Below are 6,000 nucleotides of genomic sequence, written 5' to 3'. Positions count from 1 at the left end.
CAGGTCATGATTCCAGGGTCCTGGGATCGAGCCCCACATTGGGCTCTCTGCTCGGCAGGAGCCTGCTTCCCCCTCTTTCTCTCTGCCTGCCTCTCTGCCTCCTTGTGATCTCTATCTGTCAAATAAATAAATAAAATCTAAAAAACAAAACAAAACAAAAAAAAAACAGTACTGGGGATACCTGGGTGCCTCAATTGGTTAATCATCTGCCTTTGGCTCAAATCATAATCCCAGGGTCCTGGCATTAAACCTCATGTCAGGCTCCCTGATCAATGGGGAGTCTGCTTCTTCTCCCCTGCCCTCTTCCTCCTGCTCCACCTGCTTGTGCTTTCTCTCACTCACTTTCTGTCAAATAACTTAATAAAATCTTAAAAAAACATAAATGTTTAAAAGACATGGTACTATTCAAGTGATCCATCTTTTCTTGAGTCAGCATTTGTATATTATGTCATCTGAACAATTGCCTAGTTCATCTAATTTGACAAATCCATTGATGTAAAGTCATTCGTAATATACCTTTACTATTCCTTCAATTTCTATAGAATCTCTAGTGTGTTACCTCTCCATTCCAGAGATTGAGTGTAATTTATGTTCTCTTTCTCTTCTGATTAATCTGGCTGGAAGTTTAACAATTAAAATGATATTCTCAAATAAGTTTATGGTTTCCCTGATTTACACTATTGTTTTGTTTTCTACTACATTGATGCTGCTTGCAGTATTTATTTCCTTTCTTGTATTTGTTTGTATCTTAAGATGGAAACTGAGGTCATTAATTTGAGAACTTTAGTGCCATAAATTTCCTTTTTGTATTGCTTTCCATTTTGTAGCAGTATTCCATAAATGTTCACATCTTATGTTTTCAGTTTTCATCGTTATATATAATTTCTGGTGTACCTGGGTGGCAAAGTCAGTTAAGCATCTTACTCTCAATTTTGCCCCATGTCATGTCTCAGGTCATCAACTCAGGGTCACAGAGTCTGCTTGAGATTCTCTCTCTCTTCTTCCCACCTCTGTCTCCTCCTATTCATGCTCTCTCTCACTCTCAAATAAATCTTTAAAAAAGATTTCTAATCAGTTTATGTTTTCATTTTTTAGTTAAAAATAATTTCTAATTTTTTTCCATTTTTGTGACACAGTGATTATTTAAAAGTATGATATTTTAATTTCCTCACATTTGGGAATATTCCCGAATTCTTTCCAATTTAATTTATTCTAATTTATTTCTAATTCAATTCCACCATGGTCAGAGAACATACTTTGTATCAGCTTAATATTCTTGTATTTATCAAGAATTGTTTTATATACCAAATGTGGTCTATCTTGGTAAGAATCCCTTGTTCACAGAAAATGTGTTTTCTGTTGTTATCAGGTAAAGTGCTTTATAAATATTAATTAAGTCAAGCTGGTTGATGGTGTTATTCAAGTTTTCTACATCCTTGTTAATTTAGGAGGGATATTAAAATATCCAACAATTATTATGGATTTATCTTTTATTTATTGAAGTTCTATTAGCTGTTTCTTCATATATTTTAAAGCTCTATTTTAGGAGCATAAACTTTAGGATTATGTTGCATCTTCTTCATGAACTGACCACTTTATCTTTATTAGATGACTTCCTTTAGGGGTGCCTGGCTGGCTCAGTGGGTTAAAGCCTCTGCCTTCAGCACAAGTCATGATCCCAGGGTCCTGGGAATCTCTGCTCAGCAGGGAGTCTTCTTCCCTCTCTCTCTCTCTGCCTGCCTCTCTGCCTACTTGTGATCTGTCTTTTAAATAAATAAATAAAATCTTAAAAAAAATAAAATGACTTCTTTTAACCCAGCAGTATCCTCTGCTCTAAACTCTCTTTTATTTATTTATATTAATACGGACTCCAGCTTTGCTTTTACTAGTGTTAATACTAATAAATTTCCCCCCATCCTTTTACTATTTACTCACATGTTTATGTTTACAGGTTGTTTTTTTTCCCACTCTGACAAAGTCTATCTTTTAATTGGGGTGTGTAGGCCATTATTGATATGGTTAGTTTACTTATTTGTTTTCTGTTTGTTGTATTTATTCTTTGCCCTCTTTTCTATCTTTTTTTGATTAGCTGAACTATTTTTTAATAATTTAAATCTATCTCCTTTATTGCCTTATTGGCTATAACTGTATTATTCCAGTGGTTACTTTAGAATTTATAAAACTTTTTGCAGCTTGTATTTATGTGATTTCTATACTCCTTCTCATGGGGTATAAAATCCTCACAATTGCATACTTGTATTTCTTTCCTCTCAAAGTATGGTATTTCAGATATGTATTTATATGCTATAACTCTATATCATAATGTTATTCTTGTCTAAACAGTCCATTTATCTTTAAAGAGGCTTTTAAAATCCTGTATATTTACCCATCTAGTTTCCATGTCTGATAATTTTCATTCCTTTGTATACAGCTGTATTTTAATCCAGAGTAATTTTCTTTCTGTCTAGAGAATTTCTTTGAACATTTCTATATCTTAAAGATCATTCTCTTCTTTGCCTGATGTTCACTGTCTTAAAAAAGTATAAACAATGAATCCTGGAACACTGAAAAGAAATGAAATAAAATAAAATAAAATAAAATGGGAAGTTTTGTAGTTTTTTGTTGCTGTTGTTGTTATTGTTTGTTTTTGTTTTTTACATTTTTGGCTATTTTAGATTAGAGCATAAATCGAGTCTTTGTTATTCCATCTTAGCTGCAAGTGAAAATTTCAGCTGTGTGGGTTTTTTGTTTTTTGTTTGTTTTTTTGTTTTTAGAGAGAGAGAGAGAGAGAGAGAGAGAGCATGAGCAAGGGGAGGGAACAGAGCAAGCAGACTCCTCAGTAAGCGTGAAGCCCAACGCCAGACTGGATCTCACCACCCAAGATCATGATCTGAGCTGAAATCAAGAGTAGACATTTAACTGACAATAACCCAGAAACCCCAGCTATGTTTTCTTAATAACTTTATTTCATCCCATATTCCTTGTAGTTGTAGAAGTGGAGAAGCTACCTACAGTAATTATTTTACCATGTTCCCAGAATTCAATTAGGTTTCCTATGTGACTCTGTAGATCAAAAAGCAAGCTCCCATAAAGACATAAGTTCAAGACACAGAAAACTAGAGAAGAATAGACCCTTTTTAGGGTCAAATGTCACTCACAATTTTTCTTTTATTAGCCTCACTTAAAATACCCCTTACATGGGATGCCTGGGTGACCCAGTCAGTTAAGCATCTGTCTTTGGCTCAGGTCCTGATCTTAGGGGTCCTGGGACCTGCATCTGGATCCCTGTTCTGTAGGATGTCTGCTTACCCTCTCCCACTGTCCCTCCCCACAACTTGTGCTCTCTCTCACTCTCTCTCAAAAAATAAATAAAATCTTAAAAAAAAAAATCCCTTACAAGCTCAGAGTTATCATAAAAAAGGGAGAGAAAAAGAGCAAGAGAAAGAAAGTAAACCACTTAGTGTTTCAAAATGTTATTGAGACTGAAAACTTTAAAAATAATTCCCAATCCATAGAAATGTAGAACTCTTAAAAAATAAATGTGACTCTAAAAAATAAATATGATAGTAGTCTATATGACAAATATAAATAATAACAGATTTTAAAATTATATTAAAAGTGTCTTCTTAGGGGCACCTGGGTGGCTCAGTGGGTTTAAAGCCTCTGCTTTCGGCTCAGTTTGTGATCCCAGGGCCCTGGCTTCCAGCCCCTTATCAGGCTTTCTGCTCAGCAGGGAGCCTGCTTCCTCCTCTCTCTGAATGCCTCTCTGCCTTCTTGTGATCTCTGTCAAATAAATAAATAGAATCTTAAAAAAGAAAAAAAAGGTGTCTTTTTAAAATTGCCCCATTACCGGTAACATTCAAAATGGGTTATCTTTAGAAAAAATGGCATTGATTATGTTTAAAATAATATTACAAACATGTCTTGAAGGATTATATTTATTATACCATTTTTCTATTAGCACCACCTATGCTTATTTAGGCCACAGGTGGCATTATTTAAAAGCAAGTTCCAACTAGGTTAAAATGCTGCAAGAAAATGCCATCTTCTCCTCTTTATGGATACTCCATCTGTGATTATTGGTTGGTGTTTGGATAACTATTAGCATTTTAAAGAGCCCCAAAGTAGTGATATCTTTCCTTTGTGAATTACTTACCAAATCATGTTGACACAATTTAAACAATTGTACCTCAAACCCACACAGACATATGTAAAATGCTTCAGGTACTTTATTAATGAAACATATTTTATTTCAACATGTAAGCATAGAATTGAATATAAATTTTCTATTTTAGTATGAAGACAACTATATTTGGGGGAAAAAAACAAAGATGTATTTCATGTGTAATGTCAATACTTCTGCTAATGCTTGGTATAAGCTGTTTCTTCAATGTCTCATGGGCAAGGCACCAAATCTACCTATATACATCCCCACTAGTTTTACTGCTCTTAAAATACTTTAAAATAAACTGTTTGGCAAGTTCCTTCAATAATATCCTTCTCTTCACGTTCTTGACATATTCTAGATTGCAGTATTATGAATTATTCCATTCACTTCTGTTGTCGCCTACAATTCCTCCTCTTCAAGTATAAAATTTCTACGTTTATAGACTAATATCATCTCAGCCTTTGCAGGCGAGTCTTTACACACTTGGTTGACTGTCTCTATTGAGAGAAACATTGAAGAAACAAAATTGAAACAGTCTGTGAATATTAATAATGTCAAGATCTGTATTTTTGGTATTGCTCATACTATTTGCCTATTAAAATGAGGAGCATTATCTTCATGAAAGAACAAACGATCTGTTAATGATTTTAGGCAAGAAGAAATTTATTTTATCTTAATCCAGAATTTCCTCTTCTTTTATGTGGCCTGAATTAAATAAAAACATCATACTGCAAGGAGAGAGAAATCATGGAACTAGCCCCTCTCGCTATTGTGTGCTGAGGTTAATATAGAAGAGGGACTTCATGACTGGAAGGCATCCATGATATTAAACAGGCCATGGGGCTGTGAAGTGCTGAGAGTGGTCATGCCGAGCAACAGGCCACAGGAATGCAAATCATCCACAAAGCCAAGAGTGGTGCTAGCAGGTGGCCTTGCCCATTCATCTGATGTCAACACACTGTTCAGCTCAGGCTCTTTTAACATCTGGGGGGGCCTCTATGGCTTTTAATTAAGTAGAATCCAGGCCATCCAGGGCTCTTCATAGACGAAAACCACAGTCAAAAAAAGAGGCATCTTCTATACACTGAGGGTCACACTCATTATATAAATAAATACAGGCATTTAACTCAGATTGTGTGGTGGTTTTAGTTTCACATATTTTCCAGATATTATTTCAGCATTTTGCAGAACATATTTCTTTGGCTCCTTCATGACCTACCCAAATTTTCATAAGGAAGAAATGTGTGCTTAGAGTTCTCTTACGATTAACCTTTTTTTTATACTTTTGAAATATTTCTACTTTTGAGGAGTTTTGGAATAACCATAACATGTCTTTTCAAAACGAGTTTATAGAAGATTAACCTGTAACAGTGGTAAGTGTCAGGGTATGGAATTGACTGAATTGGAAGCCAAAACCATTTGTAACTAGAATTCTGCTTAGAAGTATATACATATATCTAGCCACCCACATACCGAATATATCAAGTTATGCAGAAGAAATCACTGTCAAAAACTACTTCAACCACCATTTTTTAAGAGCCTATGAAGAGTGAAATTTCCGAAGGGTGGTGTATAGTAAATATTTAAATTAGAAAGAGCCGCCAGTATAATGAGATATTACCTCGCACCTATCAGAATGGCTAAAATTAACAACACGGGAAACAACAGGTGTTGGTGAGGATGAGAAGAGTCGAAACCCTCTTACACTGTTGGCGGGAATGCAAGCTGGTGCAGCCACTCTGGAAAAAAAAAAAGTATGAAGTTTCTTCAGAAAGTTAAAAGGAGAATTACCCTATGATCCAACAATTTCTCTACTAGGTATATATCCATAA

At 34.9% G+C, this 6,000-nt stretch overlaps 1 long non-coding RNA gene across 1 annotated transcript in view; it reads right to left on the bottom strand.

The window, feature by feature from the left end:
* Positions 1-5,824: 5,824 nt before the first annotated feature.
* LOC132017242 (uncharacterized) overlaps positions 5,825-6,000 on the bottom strand; it is a 58,159-nt gene continuing 57,983 nt past the window's right edge. Inside the window, exon 3 of the long non-coding RNA XR_009404206.1 lies at positions 5,825-5,907. This is a non-coding gene — a long non-coding RNA (uncharacterized LOC132017242). The remainder of the gene's footprint in view (positions 5,908-6,000) is intronic.

Source organism: Mustela nigripes, chromosome 5 (genome assembly GCF_022355385.1).
Source record: "Mustela nigripes isolate SB6536 chromosome 5, MUSNIG.SB6536, whole genome shotgun sequence".
NCBI lineage: Eukaryota > Metazoa > Chordata > Mammalia > Carnivora > Mustelidae > Mustela > Mustela nigripes.
The sequence above is the reverse complement of the archived record's forward strand: the minus strand, read 5'-3'. Positions and strand labels throughout refer to the sequence as shown.